The sequence below is a fragment of the Dromiciops gliroides genome, chromosome 3 (assembly GCF_019393635.1).
Source record: "Dromiciops gliroides isolate mDroGli1 chromosome 3, mDroGli1.pri, whole genome shotgun sequence".
Lineage (NCBI taxonomy): Eukaryota > Metazoa > Chordata > Mammalia > Microbiotheria > Microbiotheriidae > Dromiciops > Dromiciops gliroides.
The window spans coordinates 63,717,454-63,731,374 of record NC_057863.1 but is presented as its reverse complement, the minus strand read 5'-3'; positions in this window follow the sequence as shown (position 1 = coordinate 63,731,374).

Genomic DNA, 13,921 nt, shown 5'->3' with positions numbered 1-13,921 from the left:
TCTCCTTAAATCATACCACCTGGGACTTCTTAAACTTTAGATACTGCAGCCTGTAAACAGTGCCCCACTTTAAGGAGCTAAAAGTCTAGTAAAAGAAAGGCAAGATGAGCCGACAGAGAAAGGTGAGGACCATAGACAGTTTCTTCAGTAACAAGGAAGACCAAGGGGCACCCTCAGAGGAAGATGCCAACATCAGGGCCCCTATACCTAAAGCTTCCAAGAAAAAATATGAATTAGTCTCAGGCCATAGAGGTGCTCAAAAAGGACTTTGAAGATAAAGTTAGAGAGGTAGAAGAAAAAATGGAGAGAAATGAGGGTGATGCAAGAAAGACATGAGAAAAAAGTCAACAGTTTGAAAAGTCAAATAGAAAAGGAGGTACAAAAGCTCTCTGATGAAAATAATTGCCTAAGAATGAGGATTGAACACATGGAAGCCAGTGACTTTATGAGAAACCAAGACACAATAAAGCAAATCCAAATGAATAAAAAAAATAGAGGGCAATGTGAAATATCTTCTGGGAAAAACTGCTGACCTGGTAAATAGGTCCAGGAGAGATAATTTGAAAATTATTGGTCTACCTGAAAACCATGATCAAGGAAAGAGCTTAGACACCATCTTCCAAGATATTCTCAGGGGAAATTGCCCTGAAATTCTAGAAGAAGAAGCTAAAATAGAAATTGAAAGAATCCACTGATCACCTCCAGAAAGAGATCCCAAAAAGAAAACTCCTAGGAATATTATAGCCAAATTCCAGAGCTCTCAGGTCAAGGAGAAAATATTGCAAGCTGCCAAAAAGAAAGAATTCAAGTACTGTGGAGCCCCAGTCAGGACAGCACAAGATCTAGCTGCTTCTACATCAAAGGACCGGAGAGCATGGAATATGATATTCCAGAGGGCAAAGGAAATGGAATTACAACCAAGAATCACCTACCCAGCAAAACTCAGCATAATCTTTCAGTGGAAAAAATGGGACTTTAATGAAAAAGAAGACTTTCAGATATTTATGATGAAAAGACCTGAACTGAATGGCAAATTTGACTTTCAAATACAAGACCCTAGAGAACCATAAAAAAAATGGAGCTAGGGGAACATACCTGGGGTCGTACAGTGGGCAACTGTCTTGTGTCTGAGTCCAAGTTTTGGCTGGGATCCCCCTGGGTCCAGGGGTAATGCTTTGTCCACTGTGTCACTTAGCTAGATGATAACATCTTTAGGGTTAAATTGAGGGGTGAAGGGAATTCATTGGAGGAGGGGGAAGGGCAGAAGCAAAATCCTACATGAAAGTAACAGGAAAAGTCTTATGGAGTGGGGGAAGAGATGGGAGAGGAGCCAGGCAGTAAATGAATTTTACACTCCTAAGAAAAGGCTCAAAGATCTTAAACTCATCAGAGCTGCCTCAAGGAGGGGCTAACAGACACACCCAACTGGGTGGAGTAATCTATTTAATCTGGTCAGTAAATGAGCCTAACACTCATCAGAATTAGCTCAAAGACCTCAATCTCATTAGAATTGGCTCAAGGAGGGAATAAAGTACACACTCAATTGGGTGGAGTAATCTCTCTAACCCTGCAGGAAAATAGGAGGGGAAAGGGATAAAGAGAGAGGGGCAAAAGAAGGAAGGGCATAGTGGGGAAAGGGACAGACAGAAGCAAATCCCTTTTGAAGAATGATAGGATGAAAGAAGATGGATCATAGAATAAATATCATGGGGAAGGGAATAGGATGGAAGGGAAACAGTTAACAATAGTAATCATGAAAAAGAGAAAATGGGGGAAAATTGTACAAAAAATATTTATAGCAAATCTGACCTCAGACTCCAGCTGTATAACTCTCGGCAAGTTGCTCAGCCCTGTTTGCCTCCGTTTCCTCATCCACAAAATGAGCTGGAGAAGGAAATAGAAAATCACAACAGTATCTTTGCCAAGAAAATCCCAAATGGGGTAATGATATCAGAAATGACTGAACAACAAAACCCACATATAAGACATTCAGTGGAGTAGAGTTCCAATGTTGCTGAGCTATCCAATAAGTGTTAGAAGGGCCTTAAATCCCTGCCTCAATGGCACACTGCCTTCTTATGTATAAAAAAGCAATATATGATTCAAGAGTACACTCATATGTAAACAACAAAAGACAATCCTTCAGAACTTCCTGAAGTCTCCCTGCTGTGGTCTAAATCTCTAATCTACGTTTCACCAAATCAGAACCTGGCATTACATTCATGCTTCCCCCTGCTCTGACAAAGAAGCCTTTTGCTTTACCTAGATGTGAGTCAGACCACCCTGATACTTCCTGCAGTCTCCTTGTGTTGCCCCAAGGTGGGTTTCCTTTCTCCCCTTTCCACATATCTTTATGTGTTGTCTTTCTCCAGAAAAATGCAAGTCCCTTGAAGGCAAGGACTCTTTGGTTTGCTTTTTATGTCTTCCCAGTTGCTTAATAAGTGCCCTATCCATTAATGTAATGCAATTTGTCCCATACCTTCATGGGAAAGGGTATAAAAAGATTTTACATTGTCTTTCCAACAATCTGCAATTACTACCTAGCAACTTGGTCACAGCAGCATATAGGAAAGGATGGCCAAAAGATACACGACAATCCCAGACAGTAATGATCACTGAAAGAAGCATTATTTCTGAAAGAAACATATTATTTCTGAATTTTAACTAGTTGAAACAAGTGATTTTGACTAATATACTCATAGGTTTGATTGTGTCTTCAATAACTCTGGATTTGAAACTCAAGTTGGTTGTGACTTTCCCCATATCTTAACAATGCAATAAAATCCAAATTAACTGTAAAACTTATGGAATAACATGGCAAGCAAATCGAGTAGCCAGAAAAGAATTTGTTTGTATGTTGAATTAGCTACCTCCATGTGCTAGTTTTACCACAGTGAGCAATAAATGGGGCCAAGGAAGATACAATGAGCTTCAAAAAAGTGAACTTCCAAAGAAGCAAAATATGTCAGGCCCCTGACTTAAAGGAATGAGGTCTGGGGAAGAAAATCATTGATTATTCTTCCAAATGGTAGCAACCAAAAAATCTCCTGGCAAATAAAAATGGGAATGAGCCAAGGAAACCTTTTTGAGAACTGCCAAATACACCTATTGATTTACAAGCCTGACAGCCAGAATTGTATCTACTTACTCCATGGGCTTTAATCATGGATTTTTACAGGTAGATGGGACTTAAGAGGCCTTCTAATCAAATATATACTTGCAAAAGAATCCCCATTAAAACATGATCCCAAACTGGTCAATCAGCCTCTGCTTTAAGACTTCTAGTGAGAGGAGTTCCTCTTGAGGTAGGCCATGCTCCACCTGAATAGCACTAATCGTTAGTTATTTTTTTTCCCTGATAGTCAGGCTGTTTGCCTCTTTGCAACTATGACCTCTTGCATCTGGCTTTGCCCTAATGGTTAACTCCTCATCCCTGCAAACAAGTGCTTCTTACACAAAGTACAGTCCATAAATACAAAGAATGCCATATTTTACACATTTATTTGAATTTTTTAAAAATTCATGTGAGCCAATACAGGCACATCCATTGGCCTTTACTTCTCAGTCTACTAGACTCTCCCGCCTATATCATGGCAGAAAATTAGATAATTTTAAAGGCTTCAGTGTTTAACCTGCTATGTTGATTATTGCCAATTCTTTTACTAGTAAAAATCAAAATTCTTTTGAAAAACTTATAAAAAAACTTTAAAAACACCATAGCTAATAAATGAAAACATTAATTTTTCTCATTCTCAAGCAAATCAATTCCATTTAAATGAAAGAAAAATATTTAGTCCCAGGCAGAGCATGTCTGTGCCAAATGAGTATGCTGATATTTTTTAGGTTGGTTGGGAAACCTTGAAATAAAGGATTTGTGTAAGGATTTGAAACAACAGAGCTACCTGTGTATTTACATATTTCTGTGATTCTACTACCACTGCATCATGGTAGCAAACCTCATAAATTCTGGGGTAAAACACAAGAATCAAGAAAGGAAGTTCTAGTTCAAGTACTAAGAAACATTCAGTAGTAGTTGGTAAGATGTCATATGTTCATAGTTTTAGAGCTTAATGAAGCTAGTCCAACCTCTTCACATAACAGCCCAGAGGGCTTTAGTGACTGACTTACCCAATGTCACGCAGATAGTAACTGGAGATTTCAATCTTGTTCCTCTGATACTGAATACACCATTCTTTCCAATGTACCACGTTGCTTCTGATTTCATCTAGGATTGGATGACTTTTTGGGTGAAGATTGTATTCTAAACCTGGAAAAACTTGTAAGAATTGATGTAAAGTGAAGTAAAAACTAGGAGAACCACATCAAGGAAGGTGGTATCTGAATGTAAAGAAGTGATGAATAGAAATACATATAGAATGATTTGACTTATATGTGTATATATGTTCACATATATAAGAATGTATACACACATATACATGCATGCATACCTATCTTAACTAATGTAGCCATGTCTAGGGTTGGGAGAGAGGGGAAAAAAGACATTTACATGACAACTTTATTATATATTTAAAAGGAATAGCAAGTTGATTAATAGATTTACAGTTTTGTATACAATCATCTTTTGATTATACTGTTATAGAAATTCTTTCCATAATTTATTCCATAAATTAAAAATAAATTTTGTGTGTGGGGGGCAATGAGGGTTAAGTGACTTGCCCAGGGTCACACAGGTAGTAAGTGTCAAGTGTCTGAGGTCAAATTTGAACTCAGGTCCACCTGAATCCAGGGCCGACACTTTATCCACTGTGCCACCTAACTGCCCCAATAAAATAAATTTTTTAAATGAACAATTCTTAAAGACAAGAACTCAGACTAATGCAGTTATTAACCATGGCTCCAGAGGACTGATGATGAAGAATCCTACTCATCTCATGACAGAGGTGGTGAGCTCACATATAGCATGAGACATGTCTTGGATATGTCCAATGATAGAAATTTGTCTTGCTTCACTATACTTATACATTTCCCCTGCAGTGGTAGGATATGGGAAGGAGAAAAATAACTACTTGATCATGAGGGGAAAAAATTAAAGTAATAAAAAGATAGTATTCTACTATTTAAATGCCATACATTTTTAAGTATTTATAAACAATCTGTCTCTTTTTGGTTTGTTGATCCCTCTATTCGACTCAGGGCTCCAATTCAAGATATTTTACATTGCCTTATCCATTATCCCAATGAAACTGCCCCCTTTCAGACCCAGCTTTGTTAAATCACTTAGGCTTCTTTTTTTTTTTTTATTTGCGCAGGGCAATGAGGGTTAAGGTCACACAGCTGGTGTCAAGGGTCTAAGGCCAGATTTGAACTCAGGTTCTCCTGAATCCAGGGCCAGTGCTTTATCCACTGAGCCACCTAGCTGCCCCCAATCACTTAGACTTTTTATCATAGCCCAAGGTGGGGAATAGCTTAATTAGATTAGGAAAAGGAGAGTCATATCAGGCAATAGTAGGCAGAGACAGAATAAACTATGATGGACATAATATCTGAAGGTCAGATTTCCCCTCCAACTCAGGGCTGGGTTTTATACTTTCCACTCATTTGCCCTCATTCTAGAATATAGCATCTGTCTTCACACTCTCAGTTGCTTCTGTAACTCATGAGAATGGAAGAAAGGTAATTTACATGTTCTCAGGTACTGAGAGTACTCAAAAGGTACTCAGAGATCATTGAGTCCAAACCCCTTGTTTTACAGATGAGGAGATGGAGGCTCAGAGAAGTAAACTGACTTGTCCAAAGTTTTGCAGCCAGTACATGGCTGAACATGAACTTGTACTCAAATTATCTGATCACAAATCCATCCCTCCTATTCTAGCACCTTCAGAGGTGAGGGCTTGATGGGTATGGTGGGAAGTAGCTACAACCATTTCCAAGAAAATTAATTTCCTCTTCCCATGTCCTTTAGGTCATGGGAAAAGATAGATTTCTCTATAGTATATTGTGCATATGGAAAAGAATGCTCAGAGGGTTTATGTGGCTTTCTCAAGACCCAACGGTAACTTGGGAACAAAACCAGGGCCAGGACCATAGTCTCTGGATTGCTGACACAATTTCTTCTTTACCAAATGTATGACTTCTTAACCTGCTATGTGTTGCTTTTAGTTCAATTCTTCCTAGTCTTACTAGAGAACACAGTGGGAGGCAGGAAGGCAATAGCAACATATTTCTTTCAAATATAATGATCTGCTTTGGGCTTCCAATTTGAGCACTGACCTTGTGCTAAGAAGGCAATCTGCTCAAATCAAACCATGCAGAATGAACATTTTTTCCCTAAGCAAATGTGAACTCTGACGTGGGTAGTAGCAAAGGCTATTCAAGACATCGGATAAAAATAGTACCTTCTCTTGGGAAGGAGGTTGGAAACTGGTATTCTCTTCAAAAGAGAGAATTGGGCTATTCTGATGAGCAGAAAAATTAAACTTAAGAAAACTTTTCAGCTTGTTTCTGACAACATCACTGGCCTACTTGCCTTTCATTCATGAACATGACATTCCATCTCCAGTCTCAAGGTCCCTGCCTGGAATGCACTCTCTCCTCACCTTCTCCTGATAGGATCCCTGGCTACTTTCAAGGGTCAACTCAGGTTATTACCTTGTCCACTGGACCTATGTTGCTCACCCACACCCCACTCCCAGTTGCTAGTGCCCTCTCCCACAAAAAGTTGTTTCTGTGTCGCTGTCTCTGTCTCTATCTCTGTCTGTCTCTGTCTCTGTCTCTCTGTCTTTCTGTCTCTGTCTTTCTCTGTCTCCCTCCCTCTGTCCCTTCCTCTGTCCCTCCCTATCTCCCTGTCTCTGTCTGTCTCTGTCTCTGTTTGTCTCTCTCCCCCTCCCCTTTCCCTACCCCCTCCTTCTTCTCCTCCCCTCTCTCTCTTTCTCTCTATATAAATACAAATATGTTTCTGTATATACGTATTTGTATTTATCTATCATGTGTTCACATTGTTTCCTCCCTCTTACAAGGAGAATATAGGCCCTTTGAGAGTAGGTTTTTGTTTAGCTTTAGAGTTTGTATCCCCAGGGTCTAGCACAGTGTCTAGAACATAGTAATAAATGCTAGGAAGAGCAGAAGAAAGAAAATGAGGAAAAGTACTGACCTGACAAGGATGGAAAGCTGCCTTATAACAATCCCAACAAGCACAAAGACTAAAGTGAGGGTAAAGAATTGGAATAAGTCATTCACCCTGACTCCACTCCTGCCATTTCTACCTTATCTGATCAATTCTTTTCAGTCTTCTTCATTGCATCTTAATCCATGTCATGCTTCCTCATTGCTGATATATCCCTGGGCTCTGTCCTGGACCCCATTCTCTTTATATATTCTGTCTCTCTCAGTGGCCTCATAAGTTTCCATGGATCTACTCAACAATGCTGTGCATGTGAATTCTGCATCTGTATGTGTGTGTGTATGTGCACACAGATGTGTGTGAGTATATTCTTCATGTCTTTCCTAAGCCCAAGTCCCATATCACCAATTGCTTAATGGATATTTCAAACTGAATGTCCCAAAGGTATCTTAAACTCAACATGTCTGAAATAGAACACTTTATCTTTTCCCCAAACCTAGCCAACTTCCCTAGTACTGTGAAGGAACCCCCATTCTTCCAGTTACCTAGATTCACAACCTTGGTGGCATACTCAGTTCTTCACTCTTTCTGACCCCCCATACCTAGTTGGTTGCCAAATCTTGGCATGTCTATTTCTACAACATTTCTCAATCTAGCCACTTCTCTCCCTCTATGCACTTAGAATCCAACAAGACTGACTTATTTACTGATGGCTTATCATACACAACACTCTATTTCCTGTGTCCTGGAGGGCACCTATGACTTGAATACTCTTGCTCCAGCTTCTTGGAATCTCTGCTTTCTTTCAAGACTCAACTTAAACACAATCCTCTGGTACTTTCTTGGCCCCAAAGGTGCCAATGTCTTCCCTTTTATGTTTCCTTTGTATCTTCTCTCTCTCTCTCTCTCTCTCTCTCTCTCTCTCTCTCTCTCTCTCTCTCTCTCTCACACACACACACACACACACATATATGTATACATGTATGTATGTATATATACAAGTGTCTTAATCAATTGAGGGCCTGCTTTTTGCCACTTGACCTGGGCACAAACATTTCTTGTTATGTCTCTGTGTGCACAAAATATTATTTTCCATTATGTGTTTTATCTGACAACAGATAGAATGACTACCATTTTGGGGTCTGAACACTGTTTAATGTTAAGAGGAATACTCATACTTGAAAAGGTTGGAAACCACTGGTCCAGCCAAAACTACTCATATTTTAGATAACTAAATTGATGCCAAGAGAAACAAATGAAGATCTCATAGTAAACTATGAGCTAGTCCTCCTAGATTCCAGTCTACCATGTCAAGCAAACCATACTGTCTCTTCTTTGAAATCTTTAGAATTAAGATAGGAATGAAAATACCTGGAATAGTTAAATTGTGCTCCTGCCCCGGGTCAGGAAGACAGACTATAATTTTTTTTACATTTCATCAATACCTAGGATTTCATTATGGTTCATAACAGTAACATTTTAGATTTCTATTCTTTCCTGTTTATCCTACATACTATTGTGGTGGCCAAAAGGTTAAAACTGAACAGCTGGGCTGAGTGAGTTAGATCTGATTAAGAACTAGCTCAGGTTCCCGGATCTAAAGTCTGATAATATACGTGGTGGCTGGAAGGTAATTGTGAGAACAGTTTGTTCATTCCCTCCTGAGCTTGGTAGAGAATGTAGTGCTGTTCCAGGGATTAATTAATGCTTATCTGGGACTAGGGCAGACTGGCCTAGTCAAGGGTGCAAAAAAAGGAGTTCAGGAGAATAGAACCTTGAAAAGAAAAGATGATAATGGAAAAGAATTGCAGCCACAGTTATAAATAACATAGGGAGATTGACTGCAATTACTCTGTGTATTATAATAGGGAATTTGTTATGTTTAATGCACATGGGTAGTAAGGAGTGAGGGGAGAATAGTCTACACACAAAACAATGCCTTTCCTATTGCCCACCCCCAACCCCATAGTAAATGTTCAGAAACCATTTATTAAGTGCCTCCTCAATGTAAGATGTTGTGCTTGGGATGTGAAGGGCATTGTGGGGGCAGAGTGACATTAAGGCACATCATAGGAAGGGAGAGATTTGGGGATTACAGACGTTGGATCTGTGATTGGAATTGGAAAGGATCTCAAAGGTCATTTAGTTTGTAGACTACCCCTCCCCCATTTTACAGATGAGAAAACTGAGATGGGGGGGGGGGTCAAATGATTTGCCCACACTCAGAAAAGTGTAAGTATAAGATATAAGATTTGAATCCAGGTTTCCTGATGGCCAAGACCATTTTCTTTCCACAGCTTCCTAATTAGAAAGGAGTAATAAACTTTGTCTCTGCTTTTCTGAGGGCCTTCTATACTACTTCAGCTTCTACTGCTTAAACAGGCTAGCTAGCTTAGTCACCAGCCATATATGTGAAGTGATAACAAGTCTATTTGATGAAGGAGGAGGGAAACAATAATAAAGTCCGGGGGTTTTTTTGTTGTTGTTTTAGTTTTGTTTGGGTTTTGTTTTTTTTTTTTTGGTGAGGCAATTGGGGTTGAGTGACTTGCCCAGGGTCACACAGCTAGTAAGTGTCAAGTCTCAAGTGTCTGAGGCCAGATTTGAACTCAGGTCCTCCTGAATCCAGGGTCAGTGCTCCATCCACTGCACAACCTAGCTGCCCAAAATAATAAAATCTGGAACTTGTTAACCATGTCTGATCATTTGGCTGCCACCTGCTGTGTCTACCTTTACCCAGTTCTACCTGGCTCCAAGTAGCTGTGACATGCACAGTGGCCACACACTGGTTAACCACCTTGGCAGACAGGCTAAACCAGGTTGAATGGAATTGATGGATAGGCCTCAAACCCATAAGTGAGTTAGGGAGATGTCTACCCCGAGCACGTGAAGACTTCCACAGCAGAAGGGGCAGATGAAAACAATTTGTTTCAATGTCCAAGAAGGTGACTAAAGCATATACTCTGGAGTACTTGGAGTTTGGTCAGACGTTGAAGACACCATGGACAACTACTGCATCCTGGGTCATCACCTGTCATCTTGACTTTTGTCTTACCACTGGACTTTAATGACTCGGGAAGACAGGGTGAGGTTGATGACTTTGTGCAACTCTGCCTTACTTAAATCTAATTGACATGCAAGTCAAGACATCACCCCATGACGTCATTGGTCCTCTTCAAAAACAAAGAATGAACAACTGTCATTTGTCTGCATCAATAACTATAATAACTTAGTCATGTGGCTGCTCAGTTGTAATCTGTGAGCTGTAAAAAATAAAATCTTTTTAAAAGACAGTTGCTTCTCTTGTAACAGCAATGATAACAGTCACATGAATATAGGGCTTTATGGTTCATAAAGTATTTCGTTCATAATTCCCTGAAGTAGGTGATGAGAATATAACTCTCGATTTTATTCTCCATAAGGAAACTGAGGCTTGGGGAGATTGTAATTTGAGATTGTAAGATGAAATGCGGGTTAACTCCAGGAGCAGTGCTATCTCTCCTATATCTTTGTCAATGGAATTATAAACTTGTAGAACTTCAGAGTTCTAAGGAACCTCAAAAGACTTTGAGTCCAGCATCTCATGTACAAAGACATTCTATGTACAGGATAACAGCATCTGATTATCCAGGCTTTCTCTTGTGGAAACTGTCTGCATACTAGAGGTCTTTATGTTATGCTCATAATAATAGCTGGAGAGGCAGAGGGACTAGCGGATAGAGGACTAGCCTCGGGGACAGGAAGACCTGGTTGTAAGTCCTGCCTCTGATAGATGTGTTCCCCTGGGAAAGTCAGTGTCCTGGGCAGCACTTAAAGATCCTAAGTTACAGATAAATTGCCAAGCTGCAGACATAGAGTTTTTTATAAATCCAACCCCAAAGTGATTTTATAAATTTACATTTGAATAGTACCTTACACACATTTTGACTTTTAATTATTATCATTATTATCTGTCATCCAAACAACAACCCTGTGAGATAGGCAGTACAATAATTACTGTGTCCATTTTACAGATTAGGAAACTGAGATTCAATGACTTGCCCAAAGTCATATGGCTAGTAAGTGGTATAACCATGATTCAAACCTAGGTCCTCTGACTCTAAATCCAGAATTCTTTCCACTACATCATCACTCCCTGCTATTATCTTGGTCAGGGTCCAGCACTCTCTAGAAGAGTGAAGTCCTTGTTTCTTTTCATGCTCTAGGTCCTTAAATCCATCACTTCTATTTAAATCTCTCATCTAGTTTTGTTCCAGAGACGACATGAAGAGGTATTAAGCCTTTGAGATCATTTTAAATTCTTGTAAATCAATACGCATCTGTCCTGTAGTTGCCTTGCTCCTCTGAAGATACTCTACAAATAATGGATTGGCACTCTCCAGAGTGCTGAATTGTGTAACTACATTGACCGGGCTCTCCTTTCCTTTGCTCCCAAAAGATCCCACCACCATCTAAAAGGGTAATACAAAGACTGATGAACGGGTTATTAATTAAGCTGAAAAACATTTTCTACCACGTAGAAAAACAAGAATGTTGAACCACTTAAAGTATAACTAACAACCTATTTACAGAGAAAAATATCTCATCTGCACCCAATCACCTGAGGAACTCCAATCTCTTCAGTAATTCACTGGTGGTGTAAAGATTTAAAATTGAAGAGTCTTTAGAGATAATCTTGTCCAATGCTCTCATTTTAAAATGAGAAAACTAAGATCTACTCAATAAATCAACAAGGTTTTATTAGATGTCCACCATGGACCAGGCACTGTGCTAGATGACAAGGATATAGGGACAATAGGAAACAGTTCTTCACCTTCAGGAACTTACATTATATTATTGACAAACACATATGTACATTTGTTGTTGTTCAGTTGTTTAAATCACATCTGGCTTTTCGTGATCCCAATTGGGATTTTCTTGGCAAAGATACTAGAGTGGTTTGCCACTTCCTCCCCCAATTCATTTATCAGATAAGGAAACTGAAGCAAACAGGATTGAGTGACTTGTCCAGGGTCACACAGTTAGTAAGTGTCTGAGGCCAGATTTGAACTCAAGAAGATGAGTCTTTCTGACTTCAGACTTGGTGCTTTATCCACTGCACCACCTACCTACCCATGTATTTGTATAAGTATATAAAATTTTAAAAAGATGATTTGAAAGGGGAAAGACATTAATATCTAGGGAGTTCAAGAAAGCTCTTTTGTAGTAAGTCACATTTTAGCTGTTCCTTAAAGGGTAGTAGATATTTTAAGAGCTAGAACCCAGGAAAGAAAACATTCCAAGCATGACAGGGTGCGCGTGAGAGAGAAAGCCAATATAAAGGTACAGAGACAGAAGATGGAGTGATGTGAATGAAGAAAATGAGGAGGCAAATGTGGTTGAACCATAGAGTAGAAGAAAAAAATAGTATATAAGACTGTAAAGCTAGATTAAAACCATATTGTGAAGAGATTTGAATGCCAAAAGAAGAGTTTGTGATAAGGGATTGGAGCATGACCAGAATAGGACTTGTAAATGAACCCCTATAACCTTATGAAGTCAATAAATAAAGGAGTATTAAGAGAGAAGAGAAGAGGGCCCAGAGTGTAGCTTTGAAGTATACCCATTTGGGGGGCATGAAAGATGGTGATTCAGTGAAGAAGCCTGAGATGGAGCTGTCAGGCAAGGAAAAGAATCAAGATAGAATAAAGTCACAAAAAACCTTGAGAGGTGGGTATTATCTAGGAAGAGAGAGGGGCTTGCTTGTTGTTCAGTCACTTCATTCATGTCCAATTCTTCAAGACCCCATTTGGGGTTTTCTTGGCAAAGATACTGAAGTAGTTTGTCATTTCCTTCTCTAGGTCATTTTACAGATGAGGAAACTGAGGCATACAGAGTTAAGTGACTTGTCTAGTGTCACACAGCTGGTAGGTGTCTCAGGCTAGATTTGAACTCATGAAAATGAGTCTTCCTTTTTCCAAGTCCAGTGCTCTATCCACTGTACCACATAGTTTCCCACTAGTAGTTGGTGGACAGTATGAAATGGGACAGAGGTCAAGAAGAATGAGAATTGGGAAGACTAATAGGTTAGATAATTAAAGAATCATTGATAACTATAAAGAAAACCTTCATTTGAGCCCTAAGGTCATAAAGTCAATGACATCATCAGGTCTAATTCCAGACTGCAAAGAGTTGGGAAATGAAAAAAAGAAAGGTAATGGGTGTAGACAAATTATTTTCTAGAAGTTTCACTGAGAAATAGAGGAGAGATACAGGACAATAGCTTTCACTGTAAATGTGGGTTGATTGATTTATTCAATCAAGCCACCACACCTCACTTAAAGTAAGCTATGAAATGTCTCATCAATCAATTTCAATCATAGGCTTTAAACTAAGTGCTAAAAGTACTTGGAACAAGAATGATGTTGCATAATAATAGTTTAAATAGGCCAAGGAAACTTGGTCATGCCCCATGGCTAACCTAAGTGAGAAATAATTATTAATAATTGCCTATCTCCACCCCCCCAATCCAGAGTCCAGTTCTCCTTGAGAAATTCCATCAAATCTCTTCATCCGAGTTAAGTCCAACCCAAGTTTGCAAAAAATCTTGGATAGAGACATCCATTTGTCTAGATAGCTGAAGGACTTTACTGATGAGATTTGTCCTGCACAACCACACCTAGGTGGAAATTATGTTGCTCTGATCAGTTTCAGAGGGGGTCTCACATTCTTGCTCTGGTATCATTACCAAGAATTGAGTGACCTGAGTCACATATCCCTGGACTATATATTTTTATATAACCCACCTCCAATCATGTCATCCAATCAGATTTGATTGTTGTTAAACAATTGGATTTGAGTGCT